The sequence below is a fragment of the Papio anubis genome, chromosome 13 (genome assembly GCF_008728515.1).
Source record: "Papio anubis isolate 15944 chromosome 13, Panubis1.0, whole genome shotgun sequence".
NCBI classification, from domain to species: Eukaryota; Metazoa; Chordata; class Mammalia; order Primates; family Cercopithecidae; genus Papio; species Papio anubis.
In genome coordinates this window covers 64,511,304-64,531,593 of record NC_044988.1, presented here as the reverse complement: position 1 = coordinate 64,531,593, position 20,290 = coordinate 64,511,304, and the positions used below count along the sequence as shown (strand labels likewise).

The 20,290-nt window shown below is 42.3% G+C and overlaps 1 protein-coding gene across 6 annotated transcripts in view; it reads left to right on the top strand.

Annotated features, from left to right (window-relative positions):
* The window catches only part of RNF38 (ring finger protein 38), a 144,139-nt gene that overhangs the window by 60,726 nt on the left and 63,123 nt on the right, over positions 1-20,290 (top strand). For 2 of the 6 annotated variants that reach the window (XM_017949736.3, XM_003911499.4), the window contains exon 1: positions 20,032-20,139. The exons of 3 other annotated variants lie outside the window; for them this stretch is intronic. The gene's annotated coding sequence lies outside the window, so the exon portion shown is untranslated. Of the gene's footprint in view, positions 1-20,030; positions 20,140-20,290 lie in introns of those variants that run through there. One more of the 6 variants, XM_009188496.4, reaches the window with a different exon arrangement.

Below are 20,290 nucleotides of genomic sequence, written 5' to 3'. Positions count from 1 at the left end.
CAGCTAATTTTGTATTTTTAGTAGAGACGAGGTTTCTCCATGTTGGTCAGGCTGGTCTCAAACTCCCAACCTCAGGTGATCTGCCTCCTTGGCCTCCCAAAGTGCTAGTATTACAGGCGTGAGCCACCACGCCTAGCCCCAACCTGCTTTTAAAAAAATAAACTTGAGGCCGGGCGCGGTGGCTCAAGCCTGTAATCCCAGCACTTTGGGAGGCCGAGGCGGGTGGATCACGAGGTCAGGAGATCGAGACCATCCTGGCTAACATGGTGAAACCCCGTCTCTACTAAAAATACAAAAAACTAGCCGGGTGTGGTGGCGGGCGCCTGTAGTCCCAGCTACTCGGAGGCTGAGGCGGGAGAATGGCGTGAACCCGGGAGATGGAGCTTGCAGTGAGCCGAGATCGCGCCACTGCACTCCAGCCTGGGCGACAGAGCGAGACTCCGTCTCAAAAAAAAAAAAAAAAAAAAAAAAAAAAAAAAAATAAACTTGGGAGCTGTGACCACCATGGGAGAAATTACTTGTTCAGTGGTAACCCACAGTGCTAGGGCTAGACTAGATCTTCTATATCAAATGCAAGTCATATAAAATATTTGCTTAGGTGTTCTGAGCACATTGTCAAAACGTGTTGATTCTTTGCTTGTCTTTGCTTACCTTTCAGGCATGGTGTGTTTCTCAGATTGGGGAAGAAAAGTTGATTTTTCTTAAAAGTTTTCTCATTTTTAAGTAATCCGTGTATGACTGGGGATGGAACCACAGTTCATGCAAGGAGTGTGAGGGCCAATGTATTTGTTGGACATCCTCTCTACAGCCTTGGAGGTGGTGGCCAATCCCCAGTTTTTTCGCTTGATCTGTTGTCCTCCAGCTTGAAGTTTCTCTCTTGATATGTATCTGTTTATAGTTTATAGTACTGGAAGAAACTGCAGCTCTGATGTGAATTATTAAATCCTGTGAGTTACAAATTCTCATTAATTTATATTGGGCATAGCAATTTACACAAGCCCTCCAGCATTATTTTTACATTCGTTCACAGGGCCATATTCCATAATTTCTAGGTAGCAAACATTTATATTTGAGTAGCTACTACATATAGAGCAATAGGCAAGGTAATAAAGATATTGTTAACCGATTACTTGTGTTGTGAAGAATAAGAAAGCAGGAAAGGGGGCATAGAAGTACTGGAAGAAGGTTGCTCTTAACCAGGTAGTCATAACACCCTTTGAAGTAGGGACTGCTTTATTCCAGTTTTATCAGTGAGGATTAAATATTTACCTAAGATCACATAGCAGTACACTGGGATTCCATCCCAAGCTGCCTTGCTTGAGTCTGTACTCTGCTGTTTGAAGAAACCTATTCCTATTTTAACTTTACCCATTCAACTGTGACATGCTTGGAGAAATATATCTGCAAGTGGAGAAGGCCTCAGAGAGTCACAGTGGAACTGAACCATTGGCATCAGTCTTTGCCTGTAGTTTCTCTCTTGCCTCCAGGCCTTTATTCTGATTCATGACTATTTGTTACTCCAGGATCCTCTTCCAAGTCATCCCTACCCTGTGTCAGGCTCAGAATTCTATGTGAGTTTTTTGTTTGTTTGTTTGTGACAGGGTCTCACTTTGTCGCCCAGGCTGGGATGCAGTGGCGCAATTTCTGCTCACTGCGACTTCTGCCCCCACGTTCAAGGGATTCTCCCACCTCAACCTCCCTAAGTAGCTGGGAATACGGGCGCGCACCGCCTGTAGTCATGTTTCACTTAGATACTGAAATTAACTCAGCTAATGTCAGTTTGAAAATAGTCACATTTTCACAGTGAGAACAAGCTTGAGCTGGGGGATTAGATCTGACCCAAGAATGAGATAAAATATTGAAGAATTTGATAAGACTATTCCCTCAGTTGAGGTAAATTAACTTGTAGCCTCAATTATATACGTTTTCAGAGTTCTTGATACATTGCCAGGAGGATGGCCATTTGAGAAACGAAAATAGGAGAGTCCTTCCTAAATTGCTTATGTGTGATTCTAAGCAGGAGTCTTTCTTGACAAGAATTCCTTATAGTAGGCTTCGTTCATTTGTCTTGGAAAAAAGCACCCATCTAGCTTGTGTATAGGTAATCCCATGCATACCATCTTCAGGGAAGATGGAAAATGTACTAACAGGTTCAATATCGCTTATCTAAAATCCTTGGGACCAGAAGTGTTTGGGATTTTTGATTTTTTTCAGGTTTTATATATTTGCGTTATATACTGGTTGAGCATCCCAAATCTGAAACTTCAAAATGTTCCATTGAGTACTTCCTTTGAGTGTGAAATCTGTACTCAGAAGTTTTGGATTTTCTAGCATTTCAGATTTCAGAGTTTCAGATTTTTGTTCAAGACGTACCAGTTTTTCTTCCATGACTGTGTACTTCCTTTTTCTTGATCTTTTTATTTTTTAGTATTTATTTATTTATTTTTGAAATGGAGTCTTGCTCCATTGCCCAGGCTGGAATGCAGTGGTGTGATCTTGGCTCACTGCAACCTCCACCTCCTGGGTTCAAGCAATTCTCCAGCCTTAGCCTCCCGAGTAGCTGGGATTACAGGTGCACACCACCACATCTGGCAAGTTTTTGTATTTTTAGAATAGATATGGTTTCACCAGGTTGGCCAGGCTGGTCATGAACTCCTGACCTCAAGTGATCTGCCTCTGCCTCGGCCTCCCAAAGTGCTGGGATTACAGGCATGAGCCACTGTACCCTGCCTGTATTTTTTTTTAGTAGAGACGGGGTTTCACCATGCTGGCCAGGCTGGTCTTCAACTCCTGGCCTCAAATGATCCACCTGCTTTGGTCTTCTAAAGTGCTGGGATTACAGGCATGAGTCATCATGCCTGGCCTCTTTAATTTTTAAAAATTACATATTGATTGTTGGCCAGGCGCAGTGGCTCATGCCTGTAACCCCAGCACTCTGGGAGGCCGAAGTGAGTGGATCACTCAACCTCAAGAGTTTGAGACCAGCTGACCAGTCTGGACAACATAGCAAAACCCTGTGTGTACAAAAAACACAAAATTAGCTGGGCCTAGTGGTACATACCTAGCTACTCAGGAGGCTGAGGTGGGAGGATTACTTGAGGTTGCATGGAGATCAAGCCACTGCATGCACTCCAGCCTGGGTGATGGAGTGAGACCCTGTCTCCAAAAAAAAAAAAAATGATTTACATATTGATTGTAAAAACAAACACAGCACTCTATGCAGTTTCTCTCCTGAGAAATAACAATTGGAATTTCAGTATTAACAGATTTTTTTTTCTCACCATATTTGTATGAAATGTTTTTCATCCTTGTAAAATCAAGTTTCTTGATTGTACCTTGATAAAGATTCTCTAGCTTAAGATAGGAACTAGATTTGTAAAAGTTTAGCAGTGTTTCATTTAAAAAGTGCTGGAAGTGGCCGGGTGTGGTGGTTCATGCTTGGAATCCCAGCAGTTTGGGAGGCCAAGGCAGGCGGATCACTGGAGGCCAGGAGTTCAAGACCAGCCTGGCCAATATGGTAAAACCCTGTCTCTAGCGAAAATTAGCTGAGTGTGGTGTGGTACACGCCTGTAATCCCAACTACTTGGAAGGTTGAGGCAGGAGAATCTCTTGAACCCAGAGGCGGAGGTTGTATTGAACTGAGACACTGCACTCCTGCCTGGGTGACAGAGTGAGACTCTGTCTCCAAAACCAAAAAAAGTGATGAAAGTATTGTTAATCTATAGAATTATTGATATTTTTAGATAAATAGTTCAAATATAAAAAATAAACGTTAACCTACTGTTAGAATTCAAGTAAGATGTGTAATTTTAAATCAAAAGAGGGCAGGATTAACTTGCAGCTTCTACTCGGATGGACAAAACAGTGTGTGGAGACTCACATCGTGAACTTTTGCTTCAAGAACTACTGCAGGAACATAACAGTAAAGACGAAATTATTCACAGACCCTTCGAAATAAGCGGGTTGTCGCTGCAAATTCCATGAGACAGCCAAAAAGTGAGTGCCCAAAGTGCAAGAGGGGGAAGGAAAGTCTGCCTCTGAACACACATCCTCACTGGGGAACCTGAAAATCCAGATCATGGGAGAAGGATTTAACCTTACCTAGAGCTGATACGAATTTAGAGAGCCAAATGAAATATAAAAGTTGATGCAAGGCCAGGCGCAGTGGCTCGTACCTGTAATCCCAGCATCTTGGGAGGCCAAGGTGGGTGGATCACCTGCGGTCAGGAGTTCGAGACCAGCCTGGCTAATGTGGCGAAATCCTGTCTCTACTAAAAATACAGAAATTAGCTGGGCATGTGGCATATGCCTGTAATCCCAGTTACTTAGGGAACCGAGGCAGGAGAATCGCTTTAACCCAGGAGGTGGAGGCTGCAGTGAGCTGAGATCATGCCACTGCACTCCAGCCTGGGCCACAGAGTGTGACTCTGTCTAAAAAAAAAAAAAAAATCGAGGCAGCGGCAAGAAAGAGCTCTGTAGACACTTCTAGTCCCCAGGGAAGCCATATCTGACTTTTATCTTACCAGGGGTCCTTGGGGAAGGCTGCCATTAGAATTGGGGAAGGACCATGGAGAGAAAATTTACAGCCTAGCTTTGTAATAATTTTGACTGAATGCAGATTTTCCTGGGCAATATTGGGAGTGGGCAAACCGAAAGTGCAGATACTGGCACAGAAGTTGGGGCAGGCAGGGAGGGGCGAGACCTGAAATCCTTTCCTGCTTTCTCAGCAGAGGCTTTTGTAGCCTGGGGCAAGATCTCAGCCTTGCTCTAAGGCTGCCTGGATATAAGGGTGCTGTTGGGCCATGATGGGAGTGAGACCGGCCTTGCTGGTTGTGCGGGAGTTCAGTGAGACCTGTCACCGCCAGCTTCCCCCCAACTCCCTGGTGATCTGTTTGAAGCAGCAGAGTCAACCATAATCCCCCAGGGAACACAATTTTATTGGCCTAAGAATGACACCCCCCCCCCCCCCCCCCCCGCCCCGACCCACGTGGCCACAGCAAGCCCTGCCCAAGGAGAGTCTCAGATATGCCTAACCTGTAGCTTACCTGATGGTCTTTATCTGCCCTGATAGCCTAAAACAAAACACATAGTATCTTGGGAGCTCTGTGGCACCGCCCATCACCTGAGAAATCAGAATACTTACCCAGGTGACCTTAGGGCAAACTTGTATCCCCCCATACTATGCAGGCAGTCGATGTTGTATTGAAAGGCTACCTTCTGGCTGGAGACCAACCAACTGAAGCCATTACAGCAACTCATAAAAGAACAACTCTGCACCAAGAAAGGAGAAAATAATAGCAAATTCTACTGCCTGTAACATCCTAACTAACCAGAGGTTCTGAGTCTGTCCACGTTACAGCTTCACTGCCAGTGCAACCAGCATTTGAGAAAACCAGTCCCTGCACTAAACAAAACTACCAAGGACCCTCACAGAGTCCACTTCATTCCCCTGCTACCTCCACCAGAGCAGATACTGATGGTAAAGCTGAGAGACCTGGATACTGATCACATTACAGGACTCTTTGGAGACACTCCCCATTACCAGTGTGGACCCAGGTAGCTCCACTAGATGGCTAGATGCAGAAGAGCAGTAACAATCACTGTAGTCTGGCTCTCAGGAACCTCATCCCTAGGGGAAGGAGGAGAGCACCATGTCAAGGGATCACCCCATGGGACAAAAGAATCTGAATAACAGCCATTTACCCCCAGACATTTCCTCTGACATTTAAAAAAAAAAAAAAAAAAAAAGGTATGGACCAAAAAATCTCTAGAGAAATAGAATCAATAAAATACAATCACAACTTCAGGAAATGAAAGACACACTTAGAGAAATGCAAAATACACTGGAAAATTTCAATAGAATTGAACAAGTAGAAGAAAGAACTTGAGGGGTCAAAGATAGGCCTTTTTAATTAACCCAGTGTGACAAAAATGAATAAACTGAATAAAGCCTCCAAGAAGTTTGAGGTTATGTTAAACGATGAAGCCCAAGAATAATTGGTGTTGCTGAGGAAGAAGGGAAATCTAAAAGTTTGGAAAACTTATTTGAGGGAACGATTGAGGAAAACTTCCCTGGCCTTGCTAGAGATCTATACATCCAAATACGAGAAGTTCAAATAACTCCTGAGAAATTCATTGCAAAAAGATTATCACCTAGGCACACAGTCATCAGGCTAACTAAAAGATGAAGAAAAGAACCTTAAGAACTATTAGGGAAAAGCATCAGATAACCTATAAAGGAAAACCTGTCAGATTAACAGCACATTTTTCAGCAGAAACCCTGCAAGATAGAAGGGATTGGGGTCCTATGTTTAGCCTCCTTAAACAAAACAATTATCAGCCACGAATTTTGTATCCAGTGAAACTAAGCTTCATAAATGAAGGAAAGGTAAAGTCTTATTCAGACAAACAAATGCTGAGAGAATTTGACACCACCAAGCCAGCACTACAAGAACTGCTAAAAGGAGTTCTAAATCTTTTTTTTTTTTTTTTTTGAGACAGAGTTTCACTCTTGTTGCCCAGGCTGGAGTGCAATGGTGCAATCCCAGCTCACCGCAACCTCCACCTACTAGGTTCTAGTGATTCTCCTGCCTCAGCCTCCCAAGTATCTGGGATTACAGGCATGCGCCACCATGCCCAGCAAATTTTTTGTATTTTTAGTAGAGACAGGGTTTCTCCATGTTGGTCAGGCTGGTCTTGAACTCCCAATCTCAGGTGATCCACCCACCTCGGCCTCCCAAAGTGCTGGGATTACAGGGGCGAGCCACCATGCCTGGCAGGAGTTCTAAATCTTGAAACAAAACTTCAAAGTACACCAAAATAGAACCTCCTTAAAGCATAAATCTCACAGGGCCTATAAAACAATAACACAAGGAAAAAAAATAACAAGATATTCAGGCAACAGCGAAAATGATGAATAGATTAGTAGCTCACATCTCAATACTAACATTGAACGTAAATGGCCTAAATGCTCTGCAAAGAATACAGAGTGGCAGAATGGGTAAGAATTCACCAAGTGGCCGGGCGCGGTGGCTCAAGCCTGTAATCCCAGCACTTTGGGAGGCCGAGATGGGCGGATCACGAGGTCAGGAGATCAAGACCATCCTGGCTAACACGGTGAAACCCCATCTCTACTAAAAAATATACAAAAAACTAGCCGGGCGAGGTGGCGGGCGCCTGTAGTCCCAGCTACTCGAGAGGCTGAGGCAGGAGAATGGCATGAACCCGGGAGGCGGAGCTTGCAGTGAGCTGAGATCTGGCCACTGCACTCCAGCCTGGGCGACAGAGCAAGACTCCGTCTCAAAAAAAAAAAAGAATTCACCAAGTATCTGCTGTCTTCAAGAGACTCACCTAACACATAAGGACTCATATAAACTTAAGGTAAAGGAGTGAAAAAAGATATTCCATGCAAATGAACATGAAAACTGAACAGGAGTAGCTATCCTTATATCAGACAAAACAGACTTTAAAGCAACAACAGTTAACAAAGACAAGGAGGGACATTATATAATGATAAAAGGATTAGTCCAACAGGAAAATATCATAATCCTAAATATATTTGCATTTAACACTGGAGCTCCCAAATTTACAAAACAATTGCTACTAGACCTGTGAAATGAGATAAAGAGCAGCACAATAATAGTGGGGGACTTTAGTACTCCACTGATAGCACTAGACAGGTCATCAAGACAGAAAGTCAACAAAGAAACAAGGAACCTGAACTATACACCAACAGTGACCAAGTGAGAATCAAATCAAGAACTCAACTGCTTTTACAATAGCTGCAAAAAAAAAAAAAAAATTAGGAATAGACCTAAGAGCTGAAAGACCTCTACAAGGAAAACTAGAAAACACTGCTGAAAGAAATCATAGGTGACACAAACAAACAGAAACATATCCCATGCTTCACATTTCTTGCCTCCTGCTCCCAGCAACCACTGATATTTCTGTATGTGAATTTACCTATTCTGTACATTTCATAAAATAGGATCTCAAAATGTAGCCTTTTGTGTCTGGCTTCTCTCACTGAGCATGATTATGTTAGTCTGTTCTTGTGTTGCTATAAAGAAATACCTGAGGTGGGGAAATTTATAAAGAAAAGTTTAATTGGCTTGCAGTTCTGCAGACTTTACACAAAGCATGGTGCTGCATCGGTTTCTGGTGAGGCCTCAGGAAGAGGGAAAGAGAGAGTTGTGGGAAGATGCCAAGCTTTTTTTTTTTTTTAAATTGAGATGGAGCCTTGCTCTGTTGCCCAGGCTGGAGTGCAATGGCGCATTCTCGGCTCACTGCAACCTTCGTCCCCCAGGTTCAAGTGAGTCCCCTGCCTCAGCCTGCCTAATAGCTGGGATTACAGGCACCTGCCACAATGTCCAGCTTTTTTTTTTTTTTTTTTTTTTTTTTTTTTTTTGCGATGGACTTTTGCTCTTGTTGTCCAGGCTGGAGTGCAATGGCTTGATCTCGGCTCACTGCAACCTCTGCCTCCTGGATTCAAGCGATTCTCCTGCCTCAGCCTCCCTAATAGCTGGGACTATAGGCATGTGCCACCACGCCCGGCTAATTTGGTATTTTTAGTAGAGATGGGGTTTCACCATGTTGGTCAGGCTGGTCTCAAACTCCCGACCTCAGGTGATCCACCCGCCTTGGCCTCCCAAAGCGCTGAGATTACAGGTGTGAGCCACCGCACCTGACCCTAATTTTTGTATTTTTAACAGAGATGGGGTTTCACCATGTTGGTCAGGCTGGTCTCAAACTCCTTACCTCAGGTGATTCACCCACTTTGGCCTCCCAAAGTGCTGGGATTACAGGCATGAGCCACTGAACCCAGCCAGTGCCATGCTCTTCTAAACAACCAGGTCTTTCATGGAGTACCAAAGTGAGAACTCGCTCTTCACCAAGCGGATGGTGCTAAGCCATTCATTAGGGATCCACCCGCAAGATTCAGATACCTCCCACGAAGTCCCATCTCCAACATTGGGGATTACAATACAACATGAGATTTGTAGGGGACAAATATCCAAACCATATCACATGATCATTTCAAGATTTATGTTGTGCAAGTAATTGGGTAGTTAGCTGCTCTCTATTAGGTGCTGAAGATGACCTTCAACTAACAATTCAGGTGAAAATCAGGGTCATGGAAAGAACATTTCAGGGAAATAATACAGCTAGTGCAAAATCCCTAAAGCCGGAAAGATGAGGGAAACAAAAGGCTGATATTTGCAAGCACGGTGGATGCGGAGTGGGAATGATACGAGATGAGGTTGGGGAGGTGAGCATGGGCCAGCCCATGTAGTTCTTTGTAAGCCAGGGAAAGTGGTCTAGATTTTATTCTGCTTTTTCGAGAAGCCACTGGAGGGTTTTATGCAAAGGAGTGGCATAATATGTTTTTAAAAGACCACCTTTCTACTTTCTGTGTCTCTGAATTTGGCTGCTGTATGTACCTCATACAAGTAGAATCATACATTATTTGTCTTTTTGTAACTGGCTTATTTCAGTTAGCAGGTCCTCAAGGTTTATCCATGTTGTAGCATATGCCACAATTTCCTTTCTTTATAAGGCTGAATAATACTCTTTTGTAAGGCTGAACGTGGTGGTTCATGCCTATAATCCCAGCACTTTGGGAGGCCGAGGTAGTTCACTTGAAGTCAGGAGTTTGAGACCGGCCTGGCCAACATGGTGAAACCCTGTCTCTACTAAAAAAAAATAGAAAAGTTAGTCTGGTGTGGTGGCAGGTGCCTGTAGTCCCAGCTACTTAGGAGGCTGAGGCAGGAGGATCACTTGAAGCTGGGAGGCAGAGGTTGTAGTGATCCAAGATCGCGCCACTGCACTCCAGCCTGGGTGATGGTGCAAGATACCATCTCAAGAAAAAAAAATTTCATTGTAATATACATCACCTTTTGTTTATTCATCCATTGATAAATACTTGGAGTTGCTTCTACCTTTTGGCTATTGTGAATAATGTTGCTATGAACATGGGCGGACAAGTATCTCTTCAAAGACCCTGCTTTCAGTTCTTTTTGGTATATACCCAGAAGTGGAATTGCTAGATCATATGGTAATTCAGTTTTTTATTTTGTAAGGAACTGCCATACTGTTTTTCATAGCAGCTGTACCATTTTATATTCCCAGCAACAGTGCAGAGAGATTCCAGTTTCTCCAAATCCTCGTCAACACTTGTTATTTTCTGGTTTTTATTTATTTTTTATTTTATAGTAACTATTCTAGTGAGTGTGAGATGGTGGTGTTGATTTATACTTCCTTTTGCCATTTTTTAATCAGGTTTTTTTTTTTTTTTTGCTCTTCAGTTCTGGGAGTTATAGATTCTGGATATTAACCCCTTATTAGACATGATTTTACATGTATTTTTACCTATTACATAAGTTACATTTTTTTTTACTGTAATAAAGTACACATAACATAAAATGTACCATCTTAACCATTTAAGTGTACAGTGCAGTAGCATTAAGTACATACAGTACATTTACCTTTTGGGCAGCCACCACCACTCTCCATCTCCAGAACTTTTTCATCTTCCTAAACTGAAACTCTACCCATTAAACAGTAACTCCTCATTGCCGCCTCCTCCATCCCCTGGGAAACACCATTCTACTCCTAGACTAATTTCAGACTCCGTTTCTTCCTTCACTTAATAAAAGAGAGGGTCCACTGGCAACTAATAGGATTGTTTCTATATGTGGAGGCCTTCTTGGTAACGTGATTGGTTATTGTAGGGAATAGTAATAGAAAATAGGGTTGTTGAAAGAAAAGAGATAGAGACAAAAACTGGTTGGGTATTTTCATACTGGATGTCTTATCCACAGGCCTCAGCATTCTTGCCTCAGTTCTGCCTTATTCTTTTGCATCAAGAAGTTGATCTTGCCAGCCATTTCTGTGTTGTAGATCTGCCAGCAGGTTTCATAGCTTTCCCTTTGTTCCTAGTGGCATGGCTTCTCATAGTACATAGCCAGGTGTGGTGGTGGGCACCTGTAATCCCAGCTGCACAGGAGGCTGAGGCAGGAGAATTGCTTGAACCCAGGAGGCAGAGGTTGCAGTGAACCGAGATCATGCCATTGCACTCCAGCCTGGGAGACAGAGCGAGACTCCGTCTCAAAAAAAGTAAATAAATAAAATAATTTGAGGAACAAATCTATTGGTATGTTCTTTTGTAGGGTTTCATTGCCTTTAGGTTTAGGAAATCTGTCTCCATTCAGATACTTACCCATATTTTCTAAAAGTTTTATTAATTTTACATTATCCTTTCTTATCTACCTGGAATTTATTTAGTATATGATTATGTGGCCCACTGTGTTTTCAGTAGATTCTCACTTTGCTTTGTTGTGAAATATCTGATTAGAGATACCATGTAATGATAGGTATTTTGAGGTTGTTGTTATTGGAGATTATTTTGTTGGTCTTTAAAATGTCATCATCTCTTAAGTCTATTTTGTTTTATTTACAAGACACTATTGCAACAGGAACAAGCAAGCCAGGGGAAGAAATAAGCTTCCTATGGAAGCTTAAATTTTATATTTACTCTACAAAGAGTTGTACTGCCTTAAGGGATTTATTTAATGTTATGATTTGTTTTGTAGTACAAATTAGAAATCTGCCCATATATTTCCTTCTTTTCCTTAAAGTCTGGAAGGCCTACAGAATGTGGCATGGGCAGGAGGATACAGGGTTTGTGGAGATGTGCCGTGTATCACATACGTCTGTGCAAAACCAGTCGTGTTAGGCAGGATCCTAAAACTATCATCAGTGGAAACACTGGCAGTTTTAGTGAGCTGGTCACATTTCATGAATGCAAAATGTTAGATGTCTATAGCAGGGTGTGTGTCATCTAGAGCAAGTTATTGACTGTACAGGTAATTGAGCTCCACCAGAATTCCCTGGAGGAAAGTGTTCCTCATTGAACATAATGGAAATAGTAAGACATTCAGGCAGTCTGGTCTGCCACGTTCTATTGTTTCTTGCATCTCAGACTTCTTAAGACTCTGATTCCCATTTTTCAGCGATTTTTCCTCATTGTCCTTCCCAAAAGTAAAGTAGCTAGTTGTCTGTGCTTCTATTGCCTGCCGGCCGGCCTTCCTTCCTTCCTTCCTTCTCTCTCTTCTCTCTCTCTCTCTCTCTCTCTCTCTTTCTTTCTCAACAGCCTCCAAAGCAGCTGGGATTACCAGCATTCACCACCATACCCGGCTACTTTTTGTATTTTCACTAGAGACAAGGTTTTGCCATGCTGGCCAGGCTGGCCTCGAACTACTGACCTCAAGTGATCTGCTCCCCTCCGCTACCCAAAGTGCTGGGATTACAGGGGTGAACCACCACACCCAGCCATGTGCATAACATCATTAATTTTCTTGAAGCACTTTTTTAAGTATAACCCATTTAAGTCCTCATTTCACTGACTTTTGGGATCACATTTTCCATTAATGCCCAATTCTTAATGATTTGAGCCCTTGCTCTTCTTAACTTCAGTTGAACAGTTTGTCTGGCTTTCCTCTCCAGGTATTTCTGGGACTTCCTAGGTAAGCTACTTGTCCTTCCAGCCAGTCCTTTGACCCATGGCCCATTGGGTCACCGGCTTCCCTAAGGTGTTCTCACTGGTGTCACTTTGGCTTAAGTTTAGGCCCAGCTCCTAGGCTATAGTATTTAATAAGACTATAGTTTGGGCCTGGTTCCTAGGCTATTAATATTTAATAAAGGATTTAACAGAAGGGCATTAGAACAAAGAGAACTTAAAACTGCATATGAAATATGGCTTCACTCAAAGTATACTGGTCCAAGTTCTGCCTCAGGGCTTCTCTATTCTCTGAGGCTTGGCTTACTGCTGTCCATAGGACCAGCCTATCTTTCCTCAGGGAGTACCCTGAAAACTACTGATTCCCCTCCAGGGTCAACTCCAAACTGTGATCAGTTAGCTTTGCTTTGAATAAAAATTGCCAGCCTTGGCAATGTGGCAAAACCCTGTCTCTACAAAAAAAAAAAAAAAAAAAAAAAAGTATTAGCCTGTTGTGGTGGCGTATGCCTGTAGTCCCAGCTACTCAGCACTGAGGCGGGAGGATCACTTGAGCCCTAGGAGTTCAAAGCTGCAGTGAGCTGTGATCATGATACTGCACCCCAACCTGGGTGACAGGTTTCAAAAAATTGATGCTGCTTTTTAGGAGGCAGTGTAGCAATATATCTTGAAATTTTAAGAAAAATCACATACTGTTTGAACCAGCAATTTTACTTCTAGAAATGTACTTTTATGGATATATTTTCAAATGCATGCCAAACTATATGTATGAATATTAATAATACCTTTGTAATAGCGAAACACTGAGAACAACCTAAATGTAATACAGGATTAAAAAAAAATACAGAGATGGTTCCTCCCTTACAAAGAAAGAATTGGTTTTGTTGAAAAGAATAACCTAGATCTGTACATGGCTAACTTTTTTTTGTGCTCTGAGTCTCCATTGGATTTGGTAAAAACTGTAGTACCAGAATATGATTGCCCCTGAGATGAAGCTGCTGGAGCAACTACAGTCGAACCCAAGGTGCTGTCTTCTCCAGAACGGAATGAGCAAGAACATGGCTTCAAAGACTCTAGGTTACAGCAGGCAATATAATAGAGGCCTCTTGCCTCAGGGTCAGCTCCTGCCTGTTTCCCCTGTTCTAGAGGTTGAATGTGCAGTGCATGTTTTATTTGTGCCCTTGGCTCTCTGCTTCTGATTGGTATGGGTCTCTCTTTTTCTGTTTCTGACTTGGCTGTCCTAGGCACTTAGGTTTCTTCATTTGAACTCCTTCTTGGCTGATGCCTTTTCACTGTCCACCTGCTTTAGCCCCTTCACACCTTCACTACCATGAGCTTTCCCTCTGTCATCCCAGCTACCATGGCTCATTCCAAGTCATCTCTCACCTGCACTGTGGGAACAGCCATCTGACTAACTCTTCACCCCAAAGCTGGGTAAGTGGCTATATAATATGGGAGGCTTTCAGTGGACTTGGATTTGGGTGAGCCTTTGCTGCCCTCTTCTGGTCTCTAGCTGCTATAGCCGGCAGCTGCTGATAATTAACTTTTTCTGCTTTGATAGGCATTAACATTTCTGGGTGAAACTGCTTATGCTGATTGTTTTGCAGTAGTAGATCAAGTTGTAGCATGCGTGTAGATACTGCGTAGCCTAAATGCTGTTCAGCCAATATGCCTTTTCCCTCAGTTTATCTTTATCTTTTTTTTTTTTTTTTTTGTATTTTTGGTAGAGACGGGGTTTCATCATGTTGCCCAGGCTAATCTCAAACTCCTGAGCTCAAGTGATCTGCCCACCTCAGCCTCCCAAAGTGCTGGGATTACAGGCGTGAGCCACCACGCCTGGCCCAGTGCAGCTTTATGTTATTCAGTCCTTTTAGCTGGTTTTAGAGGAAGAAAGGAAACTTAGGGATGACAGCAAAGCTAGTTTCAGGGAAAATTTTGAAATTTATTTTTTTTGCATCCCTTTTCCTCTCTTTTCACTGCCCACTTTCTGTTGTTCCTGTGCTTCATTTCTTCTTGGGAATTTACCTAGCGAGAAACGTAGAATCAACCACTGCTGTGAAGTATTTACATATCATTAATTGAACTATTTATTAAGCACTTGGCATGTGCTAACCCCTTGCCAGATTTAGTGAGACTTAGTCCTTGGCTTCAAGAAGTTTACTATTTATTGGGCAGAAGTGTCAAGTAAATACAAAGTTGGAAGGCAGAATAGTTAATGCTATTTTAGAACACACAGGAGAGGCCACTAACTCGGCAATAGAGATTGAGGTTGGAGTGAGATTATAGTCGGAATACTTGGATGTGGATGTGATGGCAGAACGGTACTGACGGTGTTAACCAATGGGAAACTGCCTTCTCATTAGCAGAGGTCCAGAACTTCCAGCAGGTAAGCCATTCTTTACCCAGCACCTCCTTTGACATTTCCTTCCGTGTGAATGGTTCTTCAGCATTTGGACAAGTGGTTCTTTATCTGTAGCTGTTGAATCATCCCTTTCAATGCCTTAAAATAGGAGATGGTCCTCTTTCCATTTTTGTGCATTTTCCGTCATCCATTCTGCCCCCCAACATTGGTGTCAGGGATATACAAACAAACCAGAACTGAGACTTGAGGAGCTTACAGTTTAATAGGAGGAAATGGATATTTGATAAATGCTATAAGGTGTTACGATACAAGTATGTAGAGGGATAAGGAGGATAGCCTGTAACCCACAGTCACCTTTTTTGTAAAAAGATCCTTCAGATAACCATTATTTAGATATTCCTTAATGTCTAGAAATGCAAAACTGGTCACAAAAATGAACTGTATATTTACCATTTGACAGACTATTAACTAGCACGTATTTAAATTCATTTATGATTATTGTTTATGTAATGTGTTTTAAAATGTATTTGTAGCAGCAGTACCCTTCAAATTCACAAGATTGGGAAATGGTTTTCTAGAAGCAGATAGTGAATTTCAGAATGAGATCTTTCATTCATATATATATGTGTGTGTATATATATATATATCTCTCTCTCCTAAGATTACAGTTGTTTTGCCTTAGTTAGAAACAAAGAAAAAACAGGATATCTAAGGAAATTTAACTCCAAGTCCAGTTAGCCAACCAGCAAATTTTCCTAAACATTTAAAGGCATAACACCAGTCTTAAAGAAACACTTCTAGAGAATAGAAAGCAAGCCAGTACTCCCTGATTCATTTTCTGAAGCTAGCATAAGTCTTTGTAACAAAACTTGACAGGGACATTACAAAAATGGAAAATTACAGGTAATGTCACTCAAAACACAGAAGCAAAAATTCTAAACAAACCAAATCAACCATTTAGAGCAATACAGTAAGCCTAAAATGGGCTGATTAGGAATGTGAATTTGGTTGAACACCCCCAAGCCAATCAAATTCACATATTAACAGAAAAATCACATGATTAACTTGTAGATACAGAAGTTTTTCCAAAAATCAAACATCCATTGATGATTTTTTTTTCTTTTTTTTTTTTGAAGAGACTGTGTCTCTCTCTGTTGCTTAGGCTGGAGTGCAAAGGCACGATTTCAGCTCACTGCAACCTCTGCCTCCTGGGTTCAAGCAATTCTCCTGCCTCAGCCTTCCGAGTAGCTAGGAGTACAGGCACGTGCCACCATGCCTGGCTAATTTTTTGTAGTTTTAGTAGCGATAGGGCTTCACCATGTTGGCCAGGCTGGCCTCCTGACATCAGGCGATCTGCCTACCTCGACCTCCTAGAGTGCTGGGATTGCACATGTGAGCCACTGCACCCGGCCCATGTATAAATTTTTAACAAATTAGAAATAGAGAATTCCTTTAATTTTCTAAAGGGGTCTTTAAAAAAAAAATACAAACACCATACTTAAGTATTAAATATCAACAGTTTTTCATTTGAGGTTTGGGATAAACTAAAGCTGTCTGGTTAGCACTGTACTAGAGGTCCTTGCCAGTGCACTAAGACAAGAAAATGAGTATATGTTGGAAAGAAAGAAATACAACAGCCAGGATTTTCTGCTAAGTAGACAAGGATGTAAACAGAATTGTGCGTATAGAAAACTCAAAAGAACTGAGATAAACTATTAGAATTAATAATTGAATTATATTAAAAACCTAGAATAAACCTAAGAACTAAAATGTGCAAGACCTTGACAGAAAACTATGAAGCATTATTGAAAGAATTAAAGACTCAAGTAAATAGCTTATAGATTGCTATCTTTACAATATTGAATCTTCCAGTATTCCTTAACTCATTTCTAGATCTAATGCAGCCCCAAGAAAATCCCAGCAATTTCATCTTTTTCCTTGTCTTTTTTTCTTTCCTTCTTTTGAAATAATTTGATTCTAAATTCCTATGGAAATTCAAAAGGCAAGAGATAACGTAGACACTCTGAAGGACAACCTGCTGTAACAGATGAAAGGAAGTCTTATAGAGCTGCAGTAATGACGATGGTGTGGATCAGCACAGGGATAAAGAGAACAGTGCAACAGACTACTGAACCCAGAAACAAACTCATGCATATGTGGCCAGTTTTTTAAACAAAGGAGCAGTTAGCAAGTCTTTTTCAGTATATGATGCTGTGTCAAGTAGATGTCCGTATGGGGAAGGGAGCACTTGATTCCCACCTCACCAACACCAAAAATCAATTCCAGGTGATGTGTAGATCTAAATGGAAAAGAGAAAATAATAAAAATTCTAAGGAAATAATATAGGCAAATGTCTTTATGACCCAAGTGTAGGGAAATATTTCTTAAACTGGATAATAACAGCAACTAGAAGCACAAACCTGAAACCATTAACTATAAAGATTTAAAGATGGGAAAAATTAATGGTGTGTTTGTGTGTTCTGTTAGAAATAATCCAACAAAGAGAGAAACATGATGGTATAAAAGAGAATTTGCAGAGTCACATTCTTTACAAGGTGAAAAGTGGGTGAGATTTGGCATTGAAGAATAGGCTGAATTTGTTCACTGGTGATCGGTTCTAAAATTCTATGCAGTTTTTGAATAGTGGCTGCTGTTATTCCCATGTATTAGAATGGGAGAACACCAGAGTAAACGATCTCATTGAATAGCTACCAGAACCATCTGAAGGAACTTCAGCATTTTCCTGTTCAGTAAGCAGTGTTTTGATATATTTTTATTTTAAAATTGAAGGGACTCAAATGACTTGGGTACCTCTGGAATAACAGTAGTCATTCACAATTTTCACTTTTGTCAAGAAAACCAGTTTTTTAAAGGGCAGCCTCAGAGTCAGAATTCTCAAAAAGCTCTTGCCAAAAGCACCTTTTCTTACAAATGCTGTACTGTCCCTTCCCCCTGTGTGGCTTTTAAAACTGATCCTGGACAATTCATTAATTGGACTAGCCACACTTCAAGTGCCTAGTAGCCACATGTCACTAGTTAGTGGCAGCCTTTTCAATGGGGCAGATGTAGAATATTTTTGTCATTGCAGAAAGTTTTCTTAGTTCTACAATGGGACTTTCCACCTTTGCGGACAGACACCAAATAAAATTTTAGCTGGCCTGTAGTTAAGTGACTGCTCTGGTATAACTTTAACCCCTGCCACATTAGGTTATCAAAGGTGGCCCACCACCTTAAAAGCCTGCCTACTCTTTGGGTGTTTACTTGCATGGCTTATGATTTTCTGGTTAATAAATAAATTAGAGGCTGTGCATCGTAGTTCACACCTATAATCCCAGCATTTTGGGAGGCCAATATGGGAGGATTGCTTGAACTCAGGAGTTAAGAGACCAGCCTGGGCAACATAGTGAGACCTGTCTCTACCGAAAATCAAAAATTTAGCCTGGATTGCCTGAGCCCAGGAGTTTGAGACCACAGTGAGATGTGATCCAGCCATTGCACTCCAGCCTGGTCGACAGAGCACCCTGTCTCAAAAAAAAAAAAAAAAGAACAAATTGTGGTACACATTTAAAACTATCCAATCTAGGGTTGTGACAGCATTGTTGAAGATGGTAATCATTTGAGAGGTTTCAGAAAGCTTGATTTGCTGAAGCTTATAGGTGAGGAATGTTGGAGGACTGTAATAGATTTTTGCTGCTGAGTTCAGCACTTGAGGAATCTGCCTCTTATAATTAGATAGCTCCCGAATGTAATTTCCCTTTCCTTTCCTGATGTTCTTCTCCCCTTTCCCCTCTCTTCACATAGTCCTATCCAAGCTTGGAGGAAGCTACTTCAGGGTGGTCTGCGTTATGTAGGGAATTTTTTTTTCTTTTTTTTCAAGCTTAGATTCTGGTGGAAGATCTGTAATGCAAGGCGAATTCACAGTAGATTGCAATTTGTGAGGGATACAGAGGATAGAAATAGGATAAATTGGATATACTTAAAGATATGGTTGGCACTTTACCTTGAAGTGAAAAAAAAGAAAAAAAGAGAAAAAAAAAAACAAGTTTAGATGTGATCATCTCCAAACTGGCTGCTTCGGGAGAGAGCCAGCTGGTTAACTGGGTTACATAATTCGAGTATGGGTTTGGGGTGGATATGTTCATAGGGGCTTAATACCTCTTTCCAGCTTCTCTTTGTCCTGGAATTCCAAAACCTGTGATGTTATTGCTGGAACTTTGATTCAGCAGTTGCTAAACACCTACTCTTGTGTTTCTGGCACTAGGATTGGGCCTTGGGTTTACACAGTTCCAAGAGTCTGGGTGCTCAGTCTGATAATAGGAGACAAGTGTACACAAATAATTATCATATAGTGTTGTTCATAAACAGAATGTCCAAGGTTCAGAAGGTCCTGAAACAACATTTAGTCTGATTTCCCCCATTTTCTACTGGATGCAGCTGAGGCCCAGAGAGGGAAAGAGACTGGTTTAAATAATGCCAAAAGAACTAGAACCTCAGAACCCGAGTTTTCTGTTGACTGGTCCTTAATAATTTTACTCTACCACCCTAAAATATGATCACCATCCTTGTGGAAAACATCTAATTTGTATCTGCTTTAAAAAGCCCACCCCTTCCATGTTGTTCTGTTGACTGCCCTCTCTCCTTAACTGTGATACCACTTTACTATTTTTTCCTGGTATGGATTGTGCTTTTGTGGAAATTTTTATTTCCTTTCTTGTATCGTGATTATCAGGACAGGAGGCAAGCCGGCTTCAATCTTTGTCCTTATTTCCCCTCCCCAAGCGACGTCTGAACAACTGTCAGTCACACTTGAAGCCTCAGACAAGTTCGGTTCGAACCTGTTTGCTTGCTCCACTGAGAGACACCTTTGTGTACTGCAATAAAAATTCCTACTTTTTGGGCCACGTGAATGCATTTATGCTGTAAGAACTACGTGAGGTTAGTTACTGTTTGATTGCGGAGTTTTGTAGGTAGGAGGCACAGAACAGTAGCAACAATTTACGAAGAGAAGATTTATACGAATTGGAACAGGGCCCTGCCGTCCGCAAGGCGGCGGGGGGCGGGCTGGGGCGGGGCTGCGCAGTGGTGCTGCGCGCCCAGCTCTGTTGCCGGAACTACTCCGAGTCGTGCGCCGGGCCGCGCGCAGCCCCGCCCCGCCCCGCCCCTTTCCCCCGTGGGGTGGAAACAAAGGGGGCTCGGAGCGCGGTGCGGAGCCTAGGGGAAAGGGGAGGAGAGTTCCGGCGGTCTGGCGCGCTGGGCTCGCTAGGTTTGTGCTGGCGAGGGCACGGGGTGGGACTGGCGACCCGTACCCAAGAAGTGGGAGGGCCGCGCGTCTCGGGGCCTAGCGGCGAGGGGCGTCGCCTGCGCGCGCAGCGGAGGCCAGTGCGCCGGCGCGCAGCGAGCCCGGGTCTGTGATC